We start from the raw sequence: 15,082 nt of genomic DNA on the forward strand, positions 1-15,082 counted from the left end.
AAAGATTGATATCAGTGTTAAAGTATAAAGTAACTGGTTATTCCGCTCATGAACAAAAATATTTGAGATACACACATGCCAAATTTGCTCTTCTAAAATCGTAAAATATACTTTGATAAGCTTTCATCTCTATCAAGAATTATCATAAAGGAAATATAGTTATTTTGAGAAACCACAATCTGAAATATTTATTATCTGGCATATAAATTGTCGGCTGTTTTAGATCGTTTGATAAAACTAATTGACAAAAAGCATATAAAAATGTTGCTGGTCAATTCAAGACTACTCTAGAGGTGCGTAACGGAAAAATAGTCTACTCTTAATCAATATCAATCAAAAAAAATATTGAGCATAGAACACTTTTACATGAACCTTCACCTTAAGTACTTAGAGCACACTCGATAACAAATGAAAATGCGATAATTGTAAAGATGTCACGGTCAAAAAACTGCGTACATTTACCGAAATACATAAATTAAGTAAACTTCAACTTGAGCTGAACAAGTGGACGGATGACTGAAAACAAAAGCCGTTCACCTTGGCCACCTACCTGCCACCTGGCTGTCAATCAAAGACGACAACGAAAGCAACAACTAGTGAAAATTATCGAAAGACTTTTCAACAACTTCGTCGTCGTGGCCTAGGTATTGGCATTAATGGATAACACACTGAGGGACTGAGTGTTGTGTGATAACAGTTGATAACAATACGCATACAATTTGGGTTTCAATCATTTTAATTAGCAGCATATCACAACATTACGCATACGCCACATGGTCATTCAACTTAATTAAAAATGAAGAAAAGAGTAAGGTAATGCTTATCATATCTATGTTCGGGCGTAATCTCTTAACGCGCTGTCTTATCGCAGTCGACAACAAAAGACAAACGGAAACGAAGCCAATGGCAACAGCGTTTCAATATAATTGAAATTCTCTCAATGAATCTTCGAGAGATTTATTCGACACAAAGTTGGTGCTGTGCTTTTTTTTACAGCCAATCGTCTTTAATTGGAAAAGTTCTTGGCTTTTGCCTTAAAACTTCTGCCATCCTAAGCTCCGCTCTGCAGTCTCACTGAAACTGACATACACTTTGCCAATGCTATTAATTGCCATTTAAATTGTTGTGCGCCATATGCTGCTCTGATTTATTAATAGCGCAAAACATAAAAAACAGCAACTCAATTATGCCAAAGGCAAGCTAAGCCAAGCCAACTACAGCCAACAAACAAAAGATTACAGCAATTTGCATGCGAACTAAGTGCGGTGATTTTTCACTTAAAACAAATAATTTTGAAAAATCCATTTTAACGCCTCCCTCGGCGTGCTTGATTGAAAAATTATGCTTGACCTTTGCTCTGACATGCGAAAGCAAATCAAAATTTATGCTTGGACAATCATCCTCCACCCCAAATCGCCCATTGAATTGTTTCCTTTGCACGCTCCACGCTTGACAGCTGTCAGTTGCGTGTGTTGTGTGTGCAAATATGTGTGTGTGCGTGTGTGTGTGGTGCTGTCAAAGCAACAATTTCGACCGCCAGGTGGCGCAACATAAATTTCACTCCCTCGCTCAAAGCAAACTATGTTATGTTCATGCTACGTCTGTCGCGTCTCGTCTCGTCTTGTTTGACAGTTATTTGCTCTTCTGAACTGACATCGAACATCCAATTAGGGGCAAGTCAAGGGGGGAGTGGTGGGGAGGCAGGCAAATGGCTCATAAACACAACCATACACATGCACAACAGTTAAGTGGGTCAATCTGGCCAGAAAATACTCTCACTGCAAAAGTGCCAAACATTTTTTGTCTCCTTCAGTAACCGCTGAGCTCGATGCACTCAAGTGCTGCCGCTGCTGATGCTGCTGCTTGAATTTCTGGCTGCCAGTTTAACCTAAGTATTTGTGACACTTGGCGTATACGCGTTCTGACAGCCGTCGAAATTTTGCTGAAGAATATTGCAAGCAACACACACAAGAGTGGGACGTGTCGAGTGCTCCAATGTCCCATTAAGCGAAGGCTGAAACTAAAGCAACGCCAGGCTTCAAAGTTAAAGCTTTAAATGTGCTGCAACGAACGGATTTTTATACCCGTTACTTCTATCTCCATTTACCATTTGTTGACAATTTTATTATTAAAGCTGGCAGGTTAAATTGGTTAAAAATTGTGTATATTTTTACTATACAGTATATATTTATATTACAGTATATTTATATCCCAAATATAGCTTTCGGCATATATAATAATATTTTAGTATATTATGTATACATATGTTAGTGATAATACTGCGCTCGCATTGTTTGTTTTTTCTATCAACTTAACCTATCTGAATTTGTTAAATTTAGCTCCCCTGCTTATGTTTTATATGTGTGAGCCTCTATGTAAAATGTCAGTCGCTCTCATGGGTGTATTCATTCACATTCAGGCAAATAGTCATGCTTGAATTTAAATTGCGTAGCGCTTTAAGCCAAATTACTTTTGTCATTTTAATGGCCTTACTCAATCTGAGGCACTGTGATTTTCAGCTGTGGAGAAACGAAATGGGTTTTAATTTGGTTGAGGAGAAACCACATCATTGTTGGATGCTGCAAAGTAATTCGCCCAGGCAACGCAGCAGCGAATTGGCAAACTGCACAAAAAGCGAACAGAACAAATTCCGCGCCCACAACTTCATAAATTCCGGCTATTTTTCTCTCTATTCGCTGCACAGTGAAACCACAAGAATGCGCTAAAAATAAGGGAATTCCATTGGTCAAGTTTAGTAACGTTCATCAAGTTTTACACTGTGCAGCTTCTCTGGACTCAATGTATACAGAAAACGGAAATGCGCACATACCGTTAGAAAACATGGAAGAGACTGCGGTGCAGACACATAGTCCTTAGGTCTTAATCCTTCGGCATTCCACGTTGCTAGACATGCGCTTTAATTAAATAATATTAAATAGAAGTAAGCTAAGCGTATTTCAACTAAACTCCAACGAACGGGTGCCTAAAACTCTTTGGCATCTTTGGTGTCTTTGAGACCAGGAGTAGTTCTCAAAGGCGGGAATGGAATGGAGGAATTTGTGTGCTGTAAACAACGTAGAGTGCTGCAAAACATGTCACAGAAATAGTTTATGGCAATGTCAAAGTTTCTTGTCAAATTTATTCAACTATTTTGTTTCTGGTATATTCTTCTTTTTCTGTATTTTGTTGCTCAAGGCAGCCCAAGAGAGGAAACAACAATAATAAAACAACAGCAGTAGTATCAAAAAGAAAAAGTCCGAAAACTTGTTTTCCAGTCACGTTCATTTTCAATCAAGTGGCATCATTATATGCCAAACAAACTGCAGAGAATAGAGACTAATACAATAAGAAAATTAACTCTGACCCAAGTGGCCACACAGACATTGAGAGAAAGAGAGAGATACATACGAACTTGCCCCGAACGCTTGCCCTTAACCCTTTTATGTGGCCGTCAGCGGAGCTCCCTGGGGCTGTCACTCACTCACCATCTGCATCATCATCATCATTGACTGTTCCATTGTCTAGCTGCATGTGATATCTGAGGGATACTGAGGATGGATAGCATTGTATTGAATAGAGTTGAGTCAGGAACCACAGCAAATTACGCTGGAAATCAAACTAAAACTGAACGCCTCAACCACAAACCAACTTCCTGTTCTAAAGAAACCAGGTAAATGCTATAGAACAAAGCCCGCAAACAAATAAACGAAGAGCATGCCAAAAGGTAAAAAGAACTTTGTTTTGTTTTTTTGGCATTTATTTGATTGAAATTGTTTCGATTTTTGTTTGTGCAACTTCTAATAAATCTCGAAACAGACACATTTTAACTACTACACTTTACACTCAATACCAAAATAAAATACTCACTAAATTTACAAATAAATCAGTTGTGAGTGCAATTGCAAATGAAAACGCAATTCAATTCCACAACTTTAATGGATTCATTCGAAGAATGACAGATCAACTGAATGACTTTAACGATACTTAACAAATTTCCAACTAATTTCAGCAACTGAATTACGTCATTGCACACAAATCGCAGTATTAAGTCAGCGACAGATTCAGCGATTTGGTGTTGTTGCCGTTGCTGTTGTTGTTGGTGCCATGTTGTTGCAATCAATGAAAATAAATTAAAGCGGCGATTAAAAAAGAACAAAACTCTATGCAAATGCGAGAGACTGATTCGACCGGTTTGAATGCAGGCCAGGTAGCAAACGGAGAAGGAGACACATCACACACAGTGTGATCAGACTCACACTCGTAACACTCCGCACACCAGGTAGCTAAGACAAAAACATGCATAAAAACTTAAATAATAAATGAAGTCAAAAGCTATTTAAATATGCAGCGAAAAAATGTCTTTTACTCGCTCTCAACTTACCCCTTGCCTCTGGGCCAGTTCCAAGGCAGTGCTGCTCAAACTGTGTTGCACATCATCAAAACAAAATGCTGTAGATGAGAAAAAGAGAGAGAGAGAGAAAAGATTAAAACGCAAGTTGACGCAGTTCCTTAATTTCTATTTAACGTGCAAATATTTTGCCTGCCAATTTTCCTCGATAAACGCAATTTATTACGCCAGCAAACTTGAAGCCAGGCTAATTTCATATTTTGCGCTAGCTGCAGGGCCATCAATCATACGCCAAGTGAACAGCAGACGCAGCACAAACCAAATCAATGGACATAGCAGAGTGTGCCACCAAACACTCTTCTACCTCTACCTCACTCTGCAACTCCTCCCCCGTTACAACATAACTCATTGCTGCGTATAACTGTGGGTGGTTACGTACACAATACGTGCTACGTGCTGCATGCAGCATTGAGCGTTCAGCGTTCAACGTTCAACTTGTGACGCCCACAGTTATAGCAAAAAAGTTGCATGCCAATTGATAGCCAACAAATTTTCGCGCTACTACAACAACAACAATGAGCAACATTAACACACCAACAGACACTTGTGGGCAATTTAAATACTCTACAATACTCTACATACTTTAACATATTAGAATTGTTTTGATTCTTGACTCTTTGGAAACCTTTAAATATTCCATTAAACAAAATGATAAGCACACATTGCATATGACAAAATAAGCGTAATAATGTGACTGTATTTCTGACCGCATTATTCGGGATTATTCAACCAAGCTGTATGGTCAAACTTTCTTAGTTCTCAGTAATGTGACTAGATGAGCAGAATATTAATGCATGCATAAATTATTGAATACTGTAAAACACAAATTAGCATTGCATTCTTATTTATAAATTAGGTATAAATAAAAAAAACGAATGACAATAATTTAAAGTTTCTCAATTTATTAGGCTTGAAACTATCTTTGTCTTCCATTCCCAAAAAAGGAAATGTAATACTTTTACGCTTTTGCCTATAGATGTATTTGATTGCATTTAAACGACACTAAATAATCCATATTTTATTTTACAAATTGGTTGCATAATTATGCATCTTAATCCTTCAATGTCAATACAATAGTTGAACTAACGATATATAGTAATTATAGGTACATAGTACTGTATTCAGAAAAACAAGCTATCTTACAAATCTCCACAAAGTATAACAAAAACGTAAATTAATGCTTCATTTATGCAAATTACACGATTATATTCGAGTATGTAAATAGCCTGCGATTAAACAATTTGAATTTTGTTAATACAGAGTATAGATCATTCGTGTAGCGAGGTTTTTCCTCATTCACAGACACATTGGCGTTTTGTGTGTTGCTATAATCATTGTGGTTGTTGTCGCCTTTGTTGTAGTTGACACCAAACAACTCTATAACAGACCTCGCTCAGTGCCATTTGAGATTCATTTTTGGGAGGCTTAAACTTAAAGCTTTGCGTGTTTTGCATTTGCGCTAATCACTCAATTTTGTTAGAGAAGAAGAGGGCGGTGGTGAGAGGAGAGAGGGAGGAGGAGAGTGAGCGGAGTGATTCGTGTGTTATGTAAATTGTCGTTGTTGTTTAATGTGGCATCTTGTGTTTTACAAGGCACAAATAAAAAGCGTGTCTGCCACAAGCTGCGCTGCTTAGTCCACTTAACAGCCTCAGCAACTTGATCATAATTAACAGCAATTTCAGCACTCACACACATCACACAATCGCACACACGCACACCCAACCACATTAACACATGGAGACTGCACATATGTGTGTAATTAAGCTGCAATGACTGCCAAAAACGGGTTAGCAAAAAGGCTCTAAACGGTTTTTTGATAACTTTGCCTTTAATGGCTTGAACGAGCAGCACAATTCGAAGCTGCCTCTCAACAAAACAGAGACTGAGACTGAGGCTGAGGCTGTTGACTGTTGTCTCTAGCATCATGGCTAACCAAAAGTGGCCAACAAATGATTTTTAATAACTTTGACACTCATTAAACTCAAATTACATGCATTTGATTACGCAGTTTTGCATTTGGGCCTCAACTTAAGCCGCTTATGTTTCTTCATCAACCTCATATGGCATATGGCATCGACGACTCATATGGCAGCAGCATAAGACCGAAACGGTAAAACCTCTCAGATCCTCTCACACAACATTATGGCCATTATAAATGAATTTTTAATGCAGAGAGTTGTTTGCTTGATGCTGACCAAGATTTATGCCCGGCCTTAAGCCCCTTTTGGCATGGTGTCGAGTTCAGCAATCTCGGAGATTTCACTTGCAAAAGATTCTTATATGATCTATGGTATCTCCCAAACTTATGACAAACACATTAGCAAAGAGATTTGGCTTGAGTGCAGCGAGTGAGTGACTTCTATATTTTTTTTATGATCTTACGATGTTACTTAAAATATATAAAATGTATGTATGAAAAGGTAACTTGAATATTTACGTTTTTAGGCTTTTACTTAAAATATATACCCAATTAATATATAAATATACTAAATGCCTAACGGTAGAAGGTATAAAAGTATATTACTTCGCTACAAAATTATGAAAATGTGTTGCATATATTAATATTTTAACTAAATACTAAGCCCAATTATTTAAACACAGTGTTGATTCTTTAATGATAAAATATATATTTCAAACTGATGACAGGAGGAAATTTGTAAGGATATTTATCTTAAGTGCAGTCAGAGAGTATATAATCTTACTTGAAATCCATACCAAATGAACTTACCGAAAATATACTAATACCCTATTGATAACAGGTATAAAAGTATACTCAAACTATATTACAACTACAAACTGCATCAATGCCTCGACTACTAAAAAAAATACCTAGGAATTACGATCAATTCTTAGCACTTCTGCCAGCACATTTGCTTTAATTATTTAGGTCGTATAAAAATATCGACAGCTGTTTACAACCAACTGTTAACAGTATTTTAGTAAATAGCTTTTCATGTTAACTATGTGCATTTAACTCCCGTTGTTAAGTGTTGATTGGATTGTCTGGAATGCTCGTTGCTAAGACTCATTTAGATTGTATATAAAAATAGTTGAGCTATTTCCTTAAGGTGCTTCAAAGGGCTAATGATCATAAAAGCTAATCAAATCATGTGCCTAATTAGATTTTAATTGGTTCAAGTCTTAAGCGGTCGGCGCTCCGTGGGCTCATTGAACTGTTTACATAATAAAAATTGAATCGCTTTTCGCGCAAAACGCAAAAAAAAACTCATTAAATCAACTTAAAGTTCTCACAGATGGGGGAAACTCTGGCGATTCTCACAAGTTGTCAGGGGATGGGGGAGACTTTAGGGCGGGAAATTGCAGATTAAGATGCAGTGCGTCAAATTAATTACGCGTTTCATTGTTGTTGCCGCTGGCACATTAACTTTGACGCTGCCATTGGCGTTGGCTTTGACTTTGCGAGTTTTGCTGTTTCTGTTTGACTTTTTGCTTGGACAAGAGGCATTTAAAACATTGTACCTGACGACCCCTCCATGAGGGCGTGTACTGTGCTTTCTGTTGTGCTTCTTCTGCCCACAGCCCTGAACTTGACATTTATGAACACTGGGGAACCTGCAACTTGTCATTCGCTACTAGCTGGTTCCTTTTTTCTTTGTTATTATCGCTCGTGTCGCGACCATGTGCTAAGTTCTTTTTAATTACCCTCCAGTTCACATCTCAAACACCGCTCCAACAAAGGTGTAAGAATCTGTGGCATCTTGCTCAGTAGTTGCTGTTGTTATTCTTGTAGTTTCTTGTGCTGTCGTAAAGTACTTTTTATGACCCATTGCGATTTGGAACGTGCCCGCCGTATGAAAATGCAATCTCGCGCTGCCCAAAACCCAGTACGAGCTGCTCAGCTGCCCTCTAAACGTCCACACAGCAAGATCGAGGTTTTATTAGGCCCTGAAGTGCTGTTTACGGATTCACTAGTTTACTATTTTCACTGGGTGAGTGATTCAAGTCATGGCCACATTATAGCTTATAGGCCTAAAGTTGAAAATTACAAGAATTCTGGCTACTAAAATGTCCAGCACGCGGTCAGACTAGCGACTCTTACCCCAAAGCATAAAAACACAAGTACATATTTCGAAAGAAATTGAGCTCTTTATTTAAATTTTTAATCTAAAATATGTATAGGGATAAGTCATCGACTTACATATGTACTTACATTTCAGTTGAAATACAGAAGGGGACAATTAAAGTGTATAAAAATATAAGTTTTAAACCATTTTCCACCTCAGTTATTGAATAAACAAAAAATATGAAAAAAAAATGTTAACTGTATTTATAGTATTATTTTTTTTTGCAAGGATTAGTATATTGATATACCATACTTAAATATTCACTTGGCATATTTAAGTATTTTTCTGGTATATTTAAACGATAATAACGTTTACACATTATTGAAAATGAGTAGAGGTTATCGATTAAAGCTCTCGTACTTGTTTTTACTATTCCAATTTCAAATTCATGTACAAAAATATCATTTGTGTCGGCAATGTTTATAAAATAGAACGAAATAAACACAAATTTATATTTCCTAAAACTTTCAGTTACTCATTCCCTATGTACTTTAAAACATTTTTTAGTATAAGTAATAACATATAGAAAATATTAAAACTTTAAGCTGTTTGGTATAATTAAACTCGAGCTTTATTACTACATGCATGATTAACTTAATGTTCAGCAATATTTTAGCATGTTTACAGCCAAATCTGTCACTTAGTTATTTTGTCATCACAGAGTGTGAAATGTGAATGAAACATCTAAATTATGAGTAAGTTGTTTGCACCAAATTGATTATCATCGTCGCAGCGCTACGAACTTTTCCATTTCATGTAAATGTGAGATGGCAAATGTGAAATGTTAAATGCAAAACTCTAACATAAAGAAGCAGATGGCTTGGCAAAAGAACCGTTGCAATGGACCAACGCAAACACTTGCGAATGCTCGCAACGATCGCAAACCTGTCATCAAGAGTGACTAGAGGGACCCAGCAAATAGAATACTGCATTTGCAACGGAAGCTGAGCAACAACGATGAAGCGATGAGACTCGCTCGCAGCATAAATCTTGATATCGAAACATTATTAACGTCAATTAATTCTAACTGTTGGTATGCCACACAAAACGCCCGCTGGGGTGGCCATTAAACAGTAGCCAAGCCAACTCAAGCCAAGTGAAGACACTTGCAGGGCGGGGCAAATGGCAGGCAAGCGACGTGCCACAAGAACGACAACAACATGAACACGAGGAGCAAGTGGTGATGAAAGCAGTGAAATTGAAGAGGCCCGCTGACTGTGATGGATAATTGCTGAGAAGAGACTGAAGAAGCTGCTCTATAACTAGAGACGGGAATAATGACGATAACCTAACTGAGGTACTGATATTGTCTTCGTGTTCCGAGCTCATCTCTTAGTGCAATGGAAGAGAAATGTGAATTATTTGCTAACAAGTGTATCTAGTAGCATCTAATAAAGTTTAATATTATATTATATACCATTCTGAAATAAAACAATTTAATGAATATTTGAACCTAGCAATAAATTATTTGACACTTTTGTACTATTTACATAAATCTCTTCATAACTTTTCTTTAAAATAATAAAATTGAAACCAAAGAATAATTTGTCTGTATGAGCTGAAACTTTTTCGTGCTATTGTCAGCGTGTCACGAGCTCATCTCTAGCTATCAACAGTTGCAATTGTTTCTGGTATTTTATTTTGCAGCTTATATGCAGTTGTTGCTGTTGTTCTTGCTTCGTAGTTGTTGTTATTGTTATTGTTGTTGTTGTTGTCAACCTGTTTGCCATTCGCTTCCGCAGAAGACACATGAACACAGGCTCAGCAAGTGCATGTATTAGTGGCTGTGTATTAGTATCAGTGTTAGTGTATTGGCTTTAAGTACTCGCTAACAGTATTTACATAGCTGTCTGTGTGCTGTTTGCCTTTGCTGTTTGTTTTTGTATCTGTGCCTCCACGTTGGCCCACCTCACGATTTCAAAGCCGATTAATATCAGCCTCACGTGAGTGCACGCTTTGTTGTTCTTTTAGCAGTTGTTGCTGTTGCTTTTGCTGTTTCTCTTGTTGTTGCCGTTGTTGTTGGTGGCTTCTTCTTTGGTTTTCGTTTTTACAGTTGACTCTGCCTGGCAAAATTGCTTTGAACTTGAAAATTTCCCACGTGACAACGACGCTCGCCTCTTCTCGCGATTTCCCTTCAGTCTTTTTCTCTCTCTCCCTCTCACTATTTGCTTCTCCCAATCACTCTCCTTGCTCTTTGTGCCACATGTGCACCTTTTATTTTGCCAGCTGCAGCACCCGCTACCACACTTTAATCCCTTCTGCCTCTTCATCTAACTATGCTTTGCATATCACCGTCAACGTGTCGCCCCCACCTAACGGTTTAACTTTTTATAGCTGATGTCGTCGTAGTTGTAGTTGCTGTTGTTGTTGTTGCTGCTGCTGCTGGCTTGTAGATCTCATGGATTTCATATTTGTGCAACGTTTTCCGCGGCAAGTGTCGACTGCTTGGCATTGGCTAAATTTAATTGGATGAATTTCGTGTGCCATATCTTTTGTTGTCCATCGATGGCTGCGGCCTTTTAGCAAATTGTAATTGTCAATCGAATATCGTGAGCAATTTTTTTTATTTGGAAGATTTTTATTGAAATTGTGGGAATACGAAGCAGCTCTTAGAAGTGCACGATGAGAAATAATCGAGAGATATTATGTATTAACTTCATTCTACATTTGAGAGTAAAGAGATATTGTATTAATGACTTTGATACACTTTTCTTCTATGACTAAATAAGCATAATTTAAGTAAATGGTGATTGGCTGACTTTCGCAACAATTTTATAATTAAAGTTTACGATCGTTTTGTGTTTAAATGCAATTTTCAAGATGCAAGCAGACGACATTTCTCCACTTTGCTACCTGCACTACTTTCGCCCACACCCAATTGAGTATTTCCGCTCACAAGTCACTTGGCCACTTGGCCACTTGCTCGCTTGTTCACTAGCTCACTTGCTCACTTGGCCTGGCCATATTTTATAAAATGGAAAAGTCGAGTGGACCACCCACAGCCTGTTTTAAATACCAGCAAATGAATTGGCTCAGCCCATAAATAATAAATTTTGTTGCAAGCAGAGCAGAGCAGAACAGAACAGAACAGCAGCCGGCAGCTTCGACTACTTCATTGCAAAGTTCTGACGTCTTTCTAGTGCCCAGGCCCAGACACACAATTAAAACGAAGCACTTTAAATAACCTGAGCCCAGGCATCCCGAAGCAACCAAACTCCTCGTCCCTAGAGATAGTTTTCTCCCTTTCTCTGTCTCTCTCTCTCTTTCTCTCTTCTTAGCTATATCTTTCTCTTGCTCTGTGTTGCTCTGTCTTGCTCCTTCATACATTTTTGAGCAATCTCTAACCCAAATACAGTTTTCCAGCTCATATTTACAGTTTGCTCGCAACTAACAAAGGCATAGCTTACATGTTGCAAGCTCTATCTCCACAATCCTGTCTAAAGGATGCTGCTGCCTGCTGGCCATGTACATATGTATAAGCCTTTAACTTTAAATGCTGCCAAAACGCTTGCACTATTTAGGCCAGACAATCAGTCAACTAGCGGCAACTGTACCTCGCATTTCCAAGTATCTGCTTCGTTATTCTTGACACCTGCTCGTATATCAACTGATTGAAAACTGTTCGTCGTAGGAGTGACACAACGGGGGCAGAGACGGGAGCAGGTTGTTGCAACAACTGCTGCCAGCATTCCACAGCGCTAATTACATAAAACTTTACTTTGAAAATGGCGCAGTTGCATTTTATGGCCCTCCTCCTCCTCCACTTTCTCTACAAATGCCCTGCAGTTGAGAGACTAAGACGAGTCTACGCCAGAAACATTAACAATAAGGACCAAGTTAAAAAGTATAAAACTTGCAACTTTTAATACAATTATGGGATTTAAGAAAATGCAAAATGTCAACAGCAACCACTAGAAGACAATAGCGAACGATCTAAATGGATAATGAGAAATATATTGTGCTAGAATAGAGCAAGAAAATTCTGGACAAATTTTCTTGAATAGTCTTGGAAGTTTGTCTTTATATAAATATATTTTAAAAAGTAGTTTTCAATTCAATCTTTTCACTTTGCATACGACCAGACACAACGAGTGAAAACAACAGATTGAGAAAAGTGTTAATAAATCGTTTAATGCCAGGGCTTATTCAGTATCTGATTTCTAAATAATAGAATATTATAGTTGAAATTTATGTTAATTGCAATTTCAAAGTGCAGGGTTTACTTATACGACTCCACAAAACTACCTATCTTACTGTCTGCCTGCATAATTTCTCTGTTATTAAAAGATCCCAAACAGTATGTTAAAAAACAAGAGTTCTTATAGTTTCTCGTAGATCTTACAATGATAGAAAATTATACTACACATTGTAAAGCGTAAGATTTCAGTATCAATTGTAAAAACACGACAATCTAGTATATTTACAAGGTTGATATGGTCACACTTAACTTGAATGTAATGTAGAAACGTACTTAATTTTCCATTACAGTTTTTGGCAATTCATTTTAAACGAATTCTTTTATGTATTGTGTAAATTATGTAATTTTTTTACAAAGAAGTCTTCAATAGATTTTCGATTGAATAATTGATGAATGCACTCCATTATCGGAAACATTCTGAAGAATAACACTTGCTCGTTCGGTTTCTGTTTTTTCAATCTAACTCTCTGCAGGGTATCTCATTATCGAGCAGTTTCTTGGCTACGCTCTTGGCTCTGATGTTCATCTCTAGCGCCAGTCAGTAGTGAGTAGTTCGTCTCGACTGCTTGCTTCCTACACGCATTCATTACACGTCTCTGCTGTGCTATTGTTGCTATTATTATTGTAGTTGCTGCTGTTGCTGTTGCTGTTGCTGTTCTTGTTCTATTTTGTATCTGGCCACTTGTATCTTATAGTTATCTGCAATTGTGGCGGCTTCTCCACCGCTTTCACACACATGTGTGCTTCATGGCCAATTGTCTGCATCACAACACAAAAACAAAAACAACAACAACAATATCGGCAGCTACTTCTTCGCTGCTCTATTCTATCTTCTGTCTTTGTCTCCTGGCTGTCATGTGAAACTCAGTCATTAATTTGGAAGCTGCTTTTACTATGTGGCTGACATGCAAACACACGTTTGAGTTTTCTTCTTCTTCTTCTTCTCGTTTTCTCATATTTTGCATGCTACTCCTCCTCCTCTCTTGTTTTGCACCCAGTTCCCAGTTCTCTCGCTCTCAAGCTTGGAAGTTCTTGGGGCTGATTTTGCAGCATTTCCTTTTGTCTTGCACAAAATATGCATTATCTTGCGGCATCGGCTTATGCTGTCGCGCTTGAAGCTTTGTATTTAATTACTGTGCACATTTCTCAAATTTCACCTCGCATCCACCTCCCGACTCTCCCGCCTGTCATCTCCACGCTCAGGTGTCGTGGCTGTTGCTGTCGCTGTCGCTGTTGCAGTTGCAAGTGGCAGGCACACATTATCATTATCAGCGGCATCGAGACATCGTGCAGAGCATTATGCTCATTATGCATTTCACTTTGGATGATACTTCTTTTCTCTACCTTGAAGCTTGCTGCCTGGGAAAGTTCTTCAGCTGACATCATTTTATGATTTTTATGGCATAAGGGAACAAAGCTGATTCCTCATTTACGATCTAAGAATTTTCTAAGCATATAAACAAGCCATTTTATTGCCGATTAACTAAACGAGTTCTTTGCAGCGAACTTCTCGAGCTCAATGTTTATTATTAGTAAAGCGTTTGGTTTTATTGCTGTTTTAATGGGCAAGCCAACTTCACTGTTAGCATCCTTTTAAGTATTATTACGCTGGGTAGAACAAGTATTTAAAATGCACGACATGGCAATCGGCGATCGTTGAAGGCTACAAGGACCAGATGACACTTTTGCTTGTCGGATCAGAGCGTTGCTGATTGATTGCTATGGGCAAAGATCAGGCCAATTAATGGACCGTTGGCTCGTTGCAGTTGAAAACAGTTTTCCACTTTTAATTATGCGCAACTTGAGCAACTGAGCAGCAACTCGTCAGTTGCACTCTAGTTGGAAATGCAGCTGGGGCTGCTGGTGGCAGTTTCCATGTCAAGACAAAGACGATGTGCTGAGATGCAGGTGCAACAGCAGCAACAGCAGCAACAACAGCAGCAGCAGCATTGCGGTAAAATGCAATAAAGAGTCAGACGCTAAAAGGGGCATGCAAAATTGCCTGGCAAGTTGCATTCTCTCTTTGTCTATGTTTGTGTGCCTTAATTAATTTTGATTGCAGAAAAACTTTGGCGGAAATGTTCATCACACGCCGCTCTGACGAAGGAAAAAAAGGCCAAGATGAAGCTGAAACTGAAGCTGAATAGAAGCTGCAGGCTGCCAGCACAAGATGAGATTTGTAACTGCTTTCTGCAGCCTGAGTTGCTAATTAATTGAATTAAATGAAAGACCGCCACAACGCTGTGCACTGTGTCGAGTTGAGTGGGCATCATCAAGCCCATCTCCATCGGATGCACTCTGCTATTAGAGGCCATTTGGCAATGCTCCCCTTACATCATCTAAGCTAACCCAACCACTCTCGACTGCACTTCACATGCAAATCAGTCAATG

General features: G+C 38.3%; 1 protein-coding gene across 9 annotated transcripts in view; it reads right to left on the bottom strand.

The window, feature by feature from the left end:
* Positions 1-15,082, bottom strand: part of LOC133846204 (SH3 and multiple ankyrin repeat domains protein 1) — a 76,134-nt gene that overhangs the window by 39,140 nt on the left and 21,912 nt on the right. For 8 of the 9 annotated variants that reach the window (XM_062281027.1, XM_062281022.1, XM_062281024.1 and 5 more), the window contains exon 2: positions 4,382-4,449. The exons of the other annotated variant lie outside the window; for it this stretch is intronic. The gene's annotated coding sequence lies outside the window, so the exon portion shown is untranslated. The remainder of the gene's footprint in view (positions 1-4,381; positions 4,450-15,082) is intronic. 9 annotated transcript variants of the gene reach the window in all.

Source organism: Drosophila sulfurigaster, chromosome 3, assembly GCF_023558435.1.
Source record: "Drosophila sulfurigaster albostrigata strain 15112-1811.04 chromosome 3, ASM2355843v2, whole genome shotgun sequence".
In the NCBI taxonomy this organism is placed as follows: domain Eukaryota; kingdom Metazoa; phylum Arthropoda; class Insecta; order Diptera; family Drosophilidae; genus Drosophila; species Drosophila sulfurigaster.